Source organism: Cucurbita moschata, unplaced genomic scaffold (genome assembly GCF_002738365.1).
Source record: "Cucurbita moschata cultivar Rifu unplaced genomic scaffold, Cmos_1.0 Cmo_Scf00123, whole genome shotgun sequence".
NCBI lineage: Eukaryota > Viridiplantae > Streptophyta > Magnoliopsida > Cucurbitales > Cucurbitaceae > Cucurbita > Cucurbita moschata.
The window spans coordinates 70,870-84,287 of record NW_019268639.1 but is presented as its reverse complement, the minus strand read 5'-3'; the positions used below and the strand labels follow the sequence as shown (position 1 = coordinate 84,287).

Here is a 13,418-nt window from a genome sequence, read left to right as displayed (position 1 = left end):
GAATTCAATTCTCGGCTCTTGCATCTTGAAGATTAGCTATGATTATTATATTAGTGCATAATGTTCAAAATTGGGTTTGGTACAATATTTCTTTTAACTTTATTGATTTCACGAGTGGCACTATCGAGCTTTTTGTTTTTATCTCGAGATGTGAAACAAAAAGTTAAGGGCTTCAAAAGAACTGCATGACCAAAATATGTGTACTGTATGGAGTACCTTGCCACGATACGGACCCGAGTTCGATTCTCGACTGGTGCATCTTGAAGATTAGCTATAATGATATTAATGCATAATGTTCAAACTTGGGTTTGTCACAATATCGTTTATATTTACAGATTTCACGAGTAGCACTATCGAGCTTTTTTTTTTTTTTTAAATCGTGAGGTGAAACTAAAAGCTAAGGGCTTCAATAGAACTATATGACAAAAATACGAGTACGTTATGGATATACCTAAAGGTACCTGCACCAGTGGTCTAGTGGTAGAATTGTACCCTGCCACGGTACAGACCTGAGTTCGATTCTTGGCTGGTGCATCTTGTGAAGATTGGCAATGATGAATATTAGTGCAAAATGTTGAAACTTGTGTTTGTTACAACATTGTTTATATTTATAAATTTCACGAGTAGGACTATCAAGCTTTTTGTTTTTAAATCGAGAAGTGAAACTAAAAGTGAAGGGCTTCGGAAGAACTGCATGACCAAAATACGAGTACGTTATGGATCTTCTTTAAGGTAGATGCACTAGTGGTCTATTGGTAGAATAGTATCCTGCCATGATATAGACCCGAGTTCGATTCTCGGTTGGAGTATCTTGAAGATTAGCAATGTTGATATGAGGTACATCCCTGAGTTCGATTTTATGTTGGAGCAATGATGATCCCTAAACTATTATTTTTAAGGTAGAAGTTATACAAAAGACAAACACTTTTAATCCCTACTTCCCTATTACTTTTAATCCCTACAAAAGACAAACACTTTTGAGTTCGATTTCACTTTCCTTTTTCTTCAAAAATGCATACACAAGTACCATATTAATTTCTTGTGGTGTGTTATATCAAAACTATAATTATAATAATTTTTTAGTTTAAAAAATAAAAGATCAAAGATTTGAGTTTTTCTCAACACTAATACCTCAACATTAAACAAGGTATTAGTGTTGAGAAATAGAGCCAAATTTACAACGGTACATAAATTTAAAACGATCCTTATTAAGTTAACAAATTTACATTTGGAGTTAATTTCTCATTTCTTATCCCTTTAGGTTGGTTGATGTATTTATTTTAACCTTGAGTTTCAATTCTATTCAAAATATTCGAAATGAAATTAAAATTTGATTCATCGGCAACTGCATACATGACATGATTACTATGCATGAAAGAATTCATTTATAACGTTTCATAAATGGTGCTATAGGCTTAAATGTTCATAATAAATTTATTAAAACAATATTGTTATGGATGGAAAATAGATAACATGAGTTTAAATAGTGCCCTTGTCTAACCTAAGGATCATTAAAAATAACATGAATGCAACTACCTTAACTTTGGTTCCTTGGCCTTCAAAGCGACGTTGTCATCTGTAAATGGGTGTCTTACCTTTACATGAAAATAAGAGTAGCACATGGTTTGAGTACTTTAATAAATACTCAATAAGTAACCTCACTGTTAGGGTCGGAAAATGAATCATGTGTAATATAGTTGGACCTATCCTTTCATAAATGCATTGTGTCATGGGTTTGGGCTTTGCTTTTCAGTCCGAGTAGGGTTGAATATGTTGTACTATCCTACACACGACCCATGAATGTGCACATTGGCCACTAGGTAGGCTCGTATAAGAGTACTCTGTGGGCTGGCTCTTCGAGCTTGTGCACACTCACACTACCAAATACCATGAAGGGAAAAGACCCACATAATATCATAAGGAACATAAAATTGTAAGGTATGTGTCTGTACTAATCATAACGGGAAAGTATCTCGATGCACCTCCCATTCATAATACATGATTTTCTAATGTCTCATAGTCATAGAGGGTACGTATTAACATAGTTTACATGACATGATACATGAAGGTTCATGCATCAAATAATATCGAAAACATAACATTGTTCTATGACATAACATAATCCTAGAATAGTGTATATGATATCATAGCATCACTTGTATGCAACATAACAATAAAATTCTCCATTTATTATTCTCTAAAAAAAATAGTCATTTTAAATAAATTTTTTAATATATACGTTTTCTTTTTAGATATAAACTATCCATTGATTTTGATCAACTCATGTTATTAGAAATTGAAGTAGAACCACTTTGCCCTAAATTGAACTCATTTCATCTACTCTATTAAGAAAAATATAAACTTAATCTGTGCCTAAATTATAAACCCAAAATTTGATAACATAATTTTAAAATCTAAGAAAAACAACACAAAAATAGTAATTAGTTTTATCCAAGTCATAAATTAATAGTTGAATCAACAATATTGTTCGGAAACGAGACAAAAATAAAGCAACCCTAATGACATAAATAAATGAGTTCAATTAGCAAAAAAAAAAAAAAAAACTAATCCAAAAGTAAAAGACATTTGTTATTACATAAATCAAACAAATGAAAGCAACACATTCAACCCACCCAAGCTTGGAAGACATAAAACCCATTGTTGTTTGGAATGGAAAATATATAGATTTCTTCATCTTTAGAAACATATAAAACTTGGAAATGGAACTTAAAAAATCTCTCTTTGAGGCAGGCGGGAACGAGACGGGTCAAGGGAGTTAGGAGGGGATAAGAATCGAGAATATAATCTCTGTCTCTAGTCCTAATTATGTAATAGGGAAAATTTTCTCCTCACTCCTTCCCTCATTCCCTTTTTAAAGATTACTATGGAGAAATACAATTGGAACACTCAACTCATGTGTGAACCATTTTCGAGAAGTAGCAATAGTGAGTAACCAACGAAGTGTAGTAAACTTTGTTGTATTAGAAAATGTCTCTTTGTAATCAATATCTTCAACCTGAGTATACCCCTTTACTGCCGGATAAAATTTATAACGTTCAAAAGAACCATCAGAGTTGTATTTAATCTTGTACACCCAACGATAGCCAATAGCTTTATGGCAAGGTGGTAGAGGAACGAGAGACCAAGTATGATTACGTTCCAAAGTTGCAATTTCAGCATTCATAGCCTGCTGCCATAATGGGTCGCCAACTACCTCATCATAAGTTTTAACTTCTGTCGGGCTGTAATAAGAGATAGAAAAGCAGGTTGAGTAGGAAAAACACTAGAGAAAGAAAGGTAATGATGAAGGGGATGCTTGGTGCTCGTGTTGGAACTTGAGCTAGAGGTTAAATAATTGGTTGCATAAGACATCTCATGATTATTATGCCAAGCTGGAGGTTGTTTGGTACGAGTAGAACGTCGGAGTGAAACTGGTGTATTAGGAGGGATAGGATTATAATTAGTGGGTGAATCTGGAGAAGGAATAGAAGGTGGAGGAGATGACGAAATAGAAAGTGGGATACGATTAGAATAGACGTTTGAGTAGGATGAATCATGAAGTGGTAAAACGAGAGTCGAAGGAACTAATGTCAAAGTTTGTGAAGCTGATGAAAAAGGAAAAACATCTTCACATAATTTAACATCACAGTGGATAAATAATTTGTGAGCTTGCATGTCATACAACTTGGAGCCTTTGTAACCACAAGTATATCCTACGAAAACACAAGGAATTGCCCGAGGTTCAAATTTTTGCTTAGGATGTACTACAATTGCATAACATTTACATTAAAAAACTTTAAGAAGATGAAATGTAGGTGGTTGTTTGTAGAGTGCTTCAAGGGATGTCTTGTTAGATAAAAATGGTGATGGTGTTCTATTTATAAGATTAACAACAATTAAAATGAGCTCTCCCAAAAATTAAGTGGAATGTGTGGCTGAAAGAGGAGAGAGAGACCTAGCTACATTTAGGATATGATGATAGCTACATTTAGGATATGACGATGCTTACGCTCTACGACTCATCTTTGTTGTGGAGTATAGACACAAGAGCGCTGAAATTCAATGCCACACAAAGTACAAAGTAAAAAATGGTTGTAAAGACAGAAATTCAGTCTCATTGTCTGACCGTACTATCTTGATAGTAGTATGAAATTAAGTTTGAACGAGGTTAACAAAGTTCATAAACAAATGATGTACTTCTGATTCATGTTGCATAAGAAAAACCCAAGTACATTGAGTAAAATCATCAACAATAGTGAGAAGAAAACGCAAACCAAAATGCATAGGAATTTTATGAGATCCCCAAACATCACAATGTAACATGTCAAAGGTAGAATGTGTTATTATTGAACTTCTTGAAAAAAAACAACCTAGTTTATTTTGCTAACGTGCAAATACTACAGTTATGAGAAAAAGTAGCATTATTAAGATGAAATTGATACGTTAGAAATTTAAAACAGGAAAAAATATGACGATGCTTGTAAAGACAGAAATTCAGTCTCATTGTCTGACCGTACTATCTTGATAGTAGTATGAAATTAAGTTTGAACGAGGTTAACAAAGTTCATAAACAAATGATGTACTTCTGATTCATGTTGCATAAGAAAAACCCAAGTACATTGAGTAAAATCATCAACAATAGTGAGAAGAAAACGCAAACCAAAATGCATAGGAATTTTATGAGATCCCCAAACATCACAATGTAACATGTCAAAGGTAGAATGTGTTATTATTGAACTTCTTGAAAAAAAACAACCTAGTTTATTTTGCTAACGTGCAAATACTACAGTTATGAGAAAAAGTAGCATTATTAAGATGAAATTGATACGTTAGAAATTTAAAACAGGAAAAAATAAATAGAATGACCTAGGCGTAAATGCCACAAATTAGATGATTGAGATACTTGATTAGTTAAATATTTGATTGGAGATTAAGAAATATGATAGAGACCTCCAAATTGTTTACTCGAGCCAATCATCTTCCCCTTAGCCAAGTCCTGCATAACACAAGAATCAGGATAGAAGGTGACACAACATTTCAAGTCATTGGTAAGTTTGCTAATAGACAACATGTTTAAATTGAATGGAGACACACAAAATATTGTTTAATTTAAGGCCAGGATTAAAGAAAACATTGACCGTAAGTGACACATGTGTTGTTCCTTCGTTAGGCAATTTTATTGCAAATGTTTGCAGCCTTTGGTTCAGTCATAACAAAAGCTTTGGATACTATATGATTCGAAGCTCCACTGTCGAGAATCCATGAATTAGAACTAACAGAGTTAATGGATAATGTAGATACTAGAAATAATCCATGAATTAGATTTGTCACGACCCAATTTTTGAGATTTCGAGAAATGGAACTGCAGCGAAAAGATAAATTTTGAAAAGACAAACAGCACCTGTTCAAAGAGAATACAACTAATTGATGTCCCACGTGAAATACAAGGAACAAACATTCCGGGTCGACACCCCTCTACTAGTGTCTCTTCAAGACTACTATTCATAAAACCATAAAGTCATTTTGAATAAGTGGTCAAGGTGTGTGCTTGTTAATCACACCATGTTTCCCTCCAAGATTTGACGAAAAGAATTCAAAATCGAACCCAAAAAATTATACAACTAATTCATGGCCCAGGTCGAATACAACTAAAACACTCCGGGTCGACACCCCTCTATGATAGTAGAGCTCCAGAGCATCTCCCCACCTTGACCAATACACTAGAAAAGGAGAAACGTGTAAGTATAAAAATTTACTTAGGAACCAACCTACTTGTAGGCCCTCATCGCTTCCTTCTAATACTAAGTTTCCACGACTTTCCTTTGGTCTATAGGACGTTGGGCTTACCCTTTACTACGCTCTAAGCTACCGTGTATGTCCCGAAGTTCTAATTGATTCCACATTAATCATCTACCTTTGTTGTCCCTCTAAGCTACCGTGTATGTCCCGAAGTTCTAATTGATTCCACATTAATCATCTACCTTTGTTGTCCCTAGTGCCTCTTCTGTATGTCCCGAAGTTCTAATTGATTCCACATTAATCATCTACCTTTGTTGTCCCTAGTGCCTCTTCTATATTCGTTCCTAAAACAATTGATTCCACATTAATCATCTACCTTTGTTGTCCCTAGTGCCTCTTCTATATTCGTTCCTAAAACAAAAAAGTTGCTTTGGGCGAGCTACCTTTGTTGTCCCTAGTGCCTCTTCTATATTCGTTCCTAAAACAAAAAAGTTGCTTTGGGCGAGTGGTTAAGGCGTGTGCCTGCTAAGTACATGGGGTTTCCCTCCGAGAGTTCGAACTTCTCAGGCGATGAAAAGATAAATATTTTACACTTTAATCAACACTCCGAGTCGAAACCCCTTTGTGGTAGTAGAGCTCCTGAGCTGCTAAGTACATGGGGTTTCCCTGCGAGAGTTCAAACTTCTCCGGCGATGAAAAGATAAATATTTTACACTTTAATCAACACTCCGAGTCGAAACCCCTTTGTGGTAGTAGAGCTCCCGAGTTTTCATCTCCCCACCTTGACCAGTACACTAGAAAAGGAGAAAGGTGTAAGTATACAAATATACTTAGTAACCAACCTACTTGTAGGCCCTTTCTATGTCCCGAAGTTCTAATTGATTCCTCATTAATCATCTACCATTGTTTTCCCAAGTGCCTCTTCGAGATTTGTTCCTAAAACAAAAAGTCGCTTTGGTTGAGTGGTTAAGGCGCGTGCGTGCTAAGTACATGGGGTTTCCTTGCGTGAGTTTGAATCTCTCAAGCGACGAAAAGTTTATTTTTTTGTACTAGCCAAAGGCCACCGCTAAAACATGTTGTCCACTTTGGCTCCTTACTTCACGACCTCATAGAGATATTCACACCCTTATGTGTGGAATGTTTTGTTCCCTCTCAAATATGTTGAATCTGGGATGGAAGCGATGAAAAGATAAAAAATTTTACACTCTAAAAGACATACAACTCCTGGGTCAGAAATTTCAATGTTATTTACATACTAGAAAAAGGGCTTGGAATACAAAAGAATTCAAAATCAATCGAAAAAATTATACAACTAATTGATGTCTGAGGTCGAATACAACTAACATACACTTCGAGTCGACACCCCTTTGTGATAGTAGAGCTCCAGAGCATCTCCCCACCTTGACCAGTACACTAGAAAAGGAGAAAGGTGTAAGTATAAAAATATACTTAGTAACCAACCTACTTGTAAGCCCGCATAGCATCATTCTACTACCAGGTTTCCACGACTTTCCTTTGGTGTACAAGAAGTTTGGGTTTACCCTTTACTGCGCTCTAAGTTACCGTGTAGGTCTCGAAGTTCTAACTGATTCCTCATTAATCATCTACCTTTGTTGTCCCTAGTATCTCTTCGAGATTCAGTCCTAAAATAAAAAAGTTATTGTCACTTTGTCCCTAGTATCATCTACTTTTTTATAAGATATTGTCACTTTGTCCCGTTACCTCACGATCTCATAGAGGTATTCACACCCTAGTTATAAGGAATGCTTCCTTCCCCTCTCAAACCAATTGTTAGAGCACAGTAAAGGGTAAGCCCGAACATCTTATAGACCAAAGAAAAGTCGTGGAAACCCAGTAGAAGAATGAAGTGACGGCAGCCTACAAGTAGATTGGTTACTAAGTACATTTTTATACTTACATCTTTCTCCTTTCCTTGTTTAGTTACTGGTCAAGGTGGGGTGATGCTCTAGAGCTCTACTATCACAAAACGGTATCGACACAGTGTGCATGTTTGATGTATTCGACCTGGGACATCAACTAGTCATTTAATTTTGTAGGTTGATTTTGAATTCTTTTTGTATCCCATGCCCTTTTTCCGTTTGTAAAGAACTCGAAATTAATTTTTTAGGTTTATTTTGAATTCTTTTTATATCCCATGGCCTTGTTCCGTTTGTAAAGTTCTTTTTATATCCCATGGCCTTGTTCCGTTTGTAAAGAATTTGAAATTTATGTCGAAGGTGTTGTATGTCTTTTAAAGTGTGCAACATTGATCTTTTTGTCGCAGTTCGATATCTTGAAACCTCTAAAATTAAAATTGGGTCGTGACACATCCAACATGGGTTGGAGATGGGAACGAAGCATTCTTTATAATAAGGGCCTAAATACCTCGTGAGGCAACGGGCCAAGGCCAGTACAAAAATAAATATGAACTTTACGTCACCTTAGAGATTCGAACTCTCGCAGGGAAACCCCATGTACTTAGCAGGCACACGCCTTAACCACTCGGCCAAAGCAACTTTTTTGTTTTAGGAACAAATCTCGAAGAGGCACTACGGACAACAAAGGAAGTTGTTTAAAGAGGAATCAGTTAGAACTTCGAGACCTACACAATTGTTAGAGCACAGTAAACGGTAAGCCCGAACATCTTATAGACCAAAGGAAAGTCGTGGAAACCCAGTAGAAGAATGAAGCGACGGAAGCCTACAAGTAGGTTGGTTACTAAGTAGATTTTTATACTCACACCTTTCTCCTTTCCTTGTTCAGTTACTGGGCAAGGTGGGGTGATTCACTAGAGCTCTACTATCACAAAACGGTTTCGACAAGGTGTGTATGTTAGATGTATTCGACCTGGGACATCAACTTGTCGTTTCATTTTGTAAGTTGATTTTGAATTCTTTTTGTATCCCATGCCCTTTATCGGTTTGTAAAGAACTTGAAATGTATTTTTTAGGTTGATTTTGAATTGTTTTTATATCCCATGCCCTTTTTCCGTTTTGTAAAGAACTTGAAATTTATGAGGAAGGTGTTGTATGTCTTTTAAAGTGTGCAACATTTATCTTTTTGTTGCAGTTCGATATCTCGAAACCTCTAAAATTAAAATTGGGTCATGACACATCCAACATGGATTGGAGATGGGAACGAAGCATTCCTTATAATAAGGACCTGAATACCTCGTGACGTAACGGGCAACCGAGGACAATATCTTTTAGCGGTGGCCTTTGGCAAGTACAAAAAGAAATATGAACTTTACGTCGCCTGAGAGATTCGAACTCTCGCGGGGAAACCCTATGTACTTAGCAGGCACACGCCTTAACCACTCAGCCAAAGCGAATTTTTTGTTTTAGAAATAAATCTCGAAGACGCACTACGGACAACAAAGGTAGTTGTTTAATGAGGAATCAGTTAGATCTTTGAGACCTACACAATTGTTAGAGCACAGTAAAGGGTAAGCCCGAACATCTTATAGACCAAAGGAAAGTCGTGGAAACCCAGTAGAAGAATGAAGCGACGACAGCCTACAAGTAGATTGGTTACTAAGTACATTTTTATACTTACATCTTTCTCCTTTCCTTGTTTAGTTACTGGTCAAGGTGGGGTGATGCTCTGGAGCTCTACTATCACAAAACGGTATCGACACAGTTTGTATGTTTGATGTATTCGACCTGGGACATCAATTAGTCGTTTAATTTTTTAGGTTGATTTTGAATTCTTTTTGTATCCCATGCCCTTTTTCCGTTTGTAAAGAACTTGAAATTTATGACGAAGGTGTTGTATGTCTTTTAAAGTCTGCAAAATTTATCTTGTTGTCGCAGTTCGTTATCTCGAAACCTCTAAAATTAAAATTGGGTCATGACACATCCAACATGGGTTGGAGATGGGAACGAAGCATTCATTATAATAAGGGCCTGAATACCTCGTGAGGTAACCTGCCAACGAGGACAATATCATTTAGCGGTGGCCTTTGGCTAGTACAAAAGGAAATATGATCTTTACTTCGCCTGAGAGATTCGAACTATCGCGGGGAAACCCCATGTACTTAGCAGGCACACGCCTTAACCACTCGACCAAAGCGACTTTTTTGATTTAGGAACAAATCTCGAAGAGGCTTTACAAACAACAAAGGTAGTTGTTTAATGAGGAATCAGTTAGAACTTCGAGACCTACACAATTGTTAGAGCACAGTAAAGGGTAAGCCCGAACATCTTATAGACCAAAGGAAAGTCGTGGAAACCCAGTAAAAGAATGAAGCGACGGCAGCCTACAAGTAGGTTGGTTACTAAGTAGATTTTTATACTCACACCTTTCTCCTTTCCTTGTTCAGTTACTGGTCAAGGTGGGGTGATGCTCTGGAGCTCTACTATCACAAAACGGTGTCGACACGGTGTGTATGTTAGATGTATTCGACCTGGGACATCAACTAGTCGTTTAATTTTGTAGGTTGATTTTGAATTCTTTTTGTATCCCATGCCCTTTTTCCGTTTGTAAAGACCTTGAAATTTATGACGAAGGTGTTGTATGTCTTTTAAAGTGTGCAAAATTGATCTTGTTGTCGCAGTTCGATATCTCGAAACCTCTAAATTTAAAATTGGGTCATGACACATCCAACATGGTTGGAGAGGGGAACGAAGCATTCCTTATAATAAGGGCCTGAATACCTCGTGAGGTAACTGCCAACGATGACAATATCTTTTAGCAGTGGCCTTTGTCTAGTACAAAAAAAATATGAATTTTACTTCGCCTGAGAGATTTGAACTCTCGCGGGGAAACCCCATGTACTTAACAGGCACACGCCTTAAGCACTCAGCCAAAACGACTTCTTTGTTTTAGGAACAAATCTCGAAGAGGCACTACAGACAACAAAGGTAGATGTTTAATGAGAAATCAGTTACAACTTCGAGACCTACATAATTGTTAGAGCACAGTAAAGGGTAAGCCCGAACATCTTATAGACCAAAGGAAAGTCGTGGAAACCCAGTAGAAGAATAAAGCGATGGCAGCCTACAAGTAGGTTGGTTACTAAGTAGATTTTTATACTTACACCTATCTCCTTTCCTTGTTCAGTTACTGGTCAAGGTGGGGTGATGCTCTGGAGCTCTACTATCACAAAATGGTGTCGACACGTTGTGTATGTTAGATGTATTCGATGTGTGACATCAATTAGTTGTTTAATTTTTTAGGTTGACTTTGAATTCTTTTTGTATCCCATGCCCTTTTTCCGTTTGTAAAGAACTTTAAATTTATGATAGGTGTTGTATGTCTTTTAAAGTGTGCAAAATTTATCTTTTCGTCGCAAGTTCGATTTCTCAAAACCTCTCAAATTAAAATTGGGTCATGACACATCCAACATGGGTTGGAGTGGGGAACGAAGCATTCCTTATAATGGAGGCCTGAATACCTCGTGAGGTAATGGGTCGAAGAGGACAATATCGAAAGCGGACAATATCTTTTAGCGGTGGCCTTTGGCTAGTACAAAAAGAATTGAACTTTTCATCGTCTGAGAGATTCAAACTCTCGCGGGGAAACCCCATGTACTTAGCAAGCACACGTCTTAACCACTCCGCCAAAGCAACTTTTTTGTTTTTGGAACAAATCTCGAAGAGGCACTACGAACAACAAAGATAGATATTTAATGAGGAATCGATTAGAACTTCGAGACCTACGCGGTAGCTTATTGTACAGTAAAGGGTAAGTCTGAACTTCCTATGGACCAAAGGAAATCGTGGAAACCTAGTAGAAGAAGGAAGCGATGACACCTACAAGTAGGTTGGTTACTAAGTATATTTTTATACTTACACCTTTCTCCTTTTCTAGTTTAGGTACTAGTCAAGGTGGGGAGATGATCGGGATCTCTACTATCATAGAGGGGTGCCGACCCGGTGTGTATGTTAGTTGTATTCGATCTAGGACATCAATTAGTTTTATAATTTTTTGGGTTGATTTTGAATTCTTTTGGATCTCACGCCCTTTTTTCTATTTGTAAATAACTTCAAATTTGTGACAAAGGTGTTGTTTGACTTTTAAAGTGTGCAAAATTTATCTTTTCATTTCTCTAAAGTTGGGTCATGACAGATCCAACATGGGTTTTAGAGGGGAACGAAGCATTCCTTATATTTAAAGGTGTGAATACCTCATAAGTTAACGGGCCAAAGAGGACAATATCCAAAGCAGACAATATCTTTTAGCTGTTGCGTTTGGCTAGTACAAAAATAAAAATGAACTTTTCATCACTCGAGAGATTTGAACTCTCACAGGAAAACCCCATGTACTTAGCAAACACATGCCTTAACCACTTAGCCAAAACAACTAAGCAACTTTGTTGTTGTTGTTTTAGGAACAAATCTCAAAGAGGCACTAGGGACAACAAAGGTAGATGTTTAATGAGGAATGAGTTAGAACTTCGAGACCTACACAATAGCTTAGAGCACAGTAAAGGGTAAGTCTGAACTTCCTATAGAGCAAAGGAAAATCTCGAAACCTAATAGAAGATGATTTAAAAAGTTTGAAAGGTACTCACCAAACTTTTTAAAGTTTAGAATTGTTTTGAAAGTTTTTAAAAAATTAAAAGATCATTGAAACTTTTATTCTTGAAATAAAGTAAAAAGTTATGGATATTTTTATTTATTAAAAAATTTAATTTGGAAAAAATGGGTAAAATAATTATTTCATCTTTTAATATAATAAAATTCTNGTTTCCAATCTTTCTAGGCTGCAAAAGCAATTATCATTCTAACAGTATCTATTCTGGCCACAGGTGCATACACTTCCGTAAAATCAATTCATTACTCTTGTGTGTAGCCTTTTACCGTCAATCTTGCTTTGTATATATCAACTTCTCCAGATTCATTTACCTTGCTCTTATAAATCCATTTCTCTCTTATTTTCTTTGCTCCCCGCCGGTAGAACCTCCAAGTTTTGTGTCTCGTTTTTTTTNGCAGAGAATAAATTTTCCTACACCTACGAACGACAATCACTATGACCAAAGTTTCTACAAGTTTATGTCTCACACTATCTATAACGGCTTACCATGCTTAGATAAGGTTGGGTGTACACTATAGCATACATCAAAGCACCAACAACTTTCGCATAAGGAACATCCTCCATGTGCCCACCTTGCACATGTATTGAGATTGAGTCAACCAAATTATACCTCTGGGTCGATCTTGCTCTATCACCATTCCAACTATCTTTGCTTCGACTAAATCTTTTATTTCAAATATTATAGAAAACTAATATTTGAGCTGGTCAATCTCCACAGTCAACATGTAATCATTATACAAGAGCAAAATATATAAACGAGCCATCATCAAGACACTGGAAATACACACAATGATCAAATTGGCTATGAGTATACTTTTACTCTACCTTGAAGTGGTCATACTTCTTATACGGTTGGCAAGGAGATTGTGCCCATACAAAAATTTCTTCAATTTGCATACCAAATGTTGTCATCGAGCTATACAAAAACCATTTATAAGTGTCATGTATATTTTTTCATCTAGATCATCATGCAAAAAAAAAAAAAAAAAAAAAAAAAAAAAAAAAATTTGAATGGAAGTGTGCAAGCTCAAGATTACTTTGGGCAATCAAAGCCAACAAAATTTGAATGGAAGTCTTACACGAGAAAATCTCATAGTAATTAATCTCTTCCTTCTGCACATAGCCTTTAGCCACATATCGAG

General features: G+C 36.4%; 4 non-coding genes across 4 annotated transcripts; 1 reads left to right on the top strand and 3 right to left on the bottom strand.

Moving 5' to 3' along the window:
- The first annotated feature begins 463 nt into the window (after positions 1–463).
- TRNAG-GCC lies at positions 464–534 on the top strand. The gene has a single exon. It is a non-coding gene; the product is annotated as a tRNA-Gly (tRNA).
- Positions 535–8,173: 7,639 nt separating this feature from the next.
- Positions 8,174–8,255, bottom strand: TRNAS-GCU. Its single transcript has one exon. It is a non-coding gene; the product is annotated as a tRNA-Ser (tRNA).
- A 733-nt stretch (positions 8,256–8,988) lies between these two features.
- On the bottom strand, positions 8,989–9,070 carry TRNAS-GCU. The gene has a single exon. It is a non-coding gene; the product is annotated as a tRNA-Ser (tRNA).
- Positions 9,071–9,731: 661 nt separating this feature from the next.
- TRNAS-GCU lies at positions 9,732–9,813 on the bottom strand. The gene has a single exon. It is a non-coding gene; the product is annotated as a tRNA-Ser (tRNA).
- Between the last annotated feature and the right edge of the window lie 3,605 nt (positions 9,814–13,418).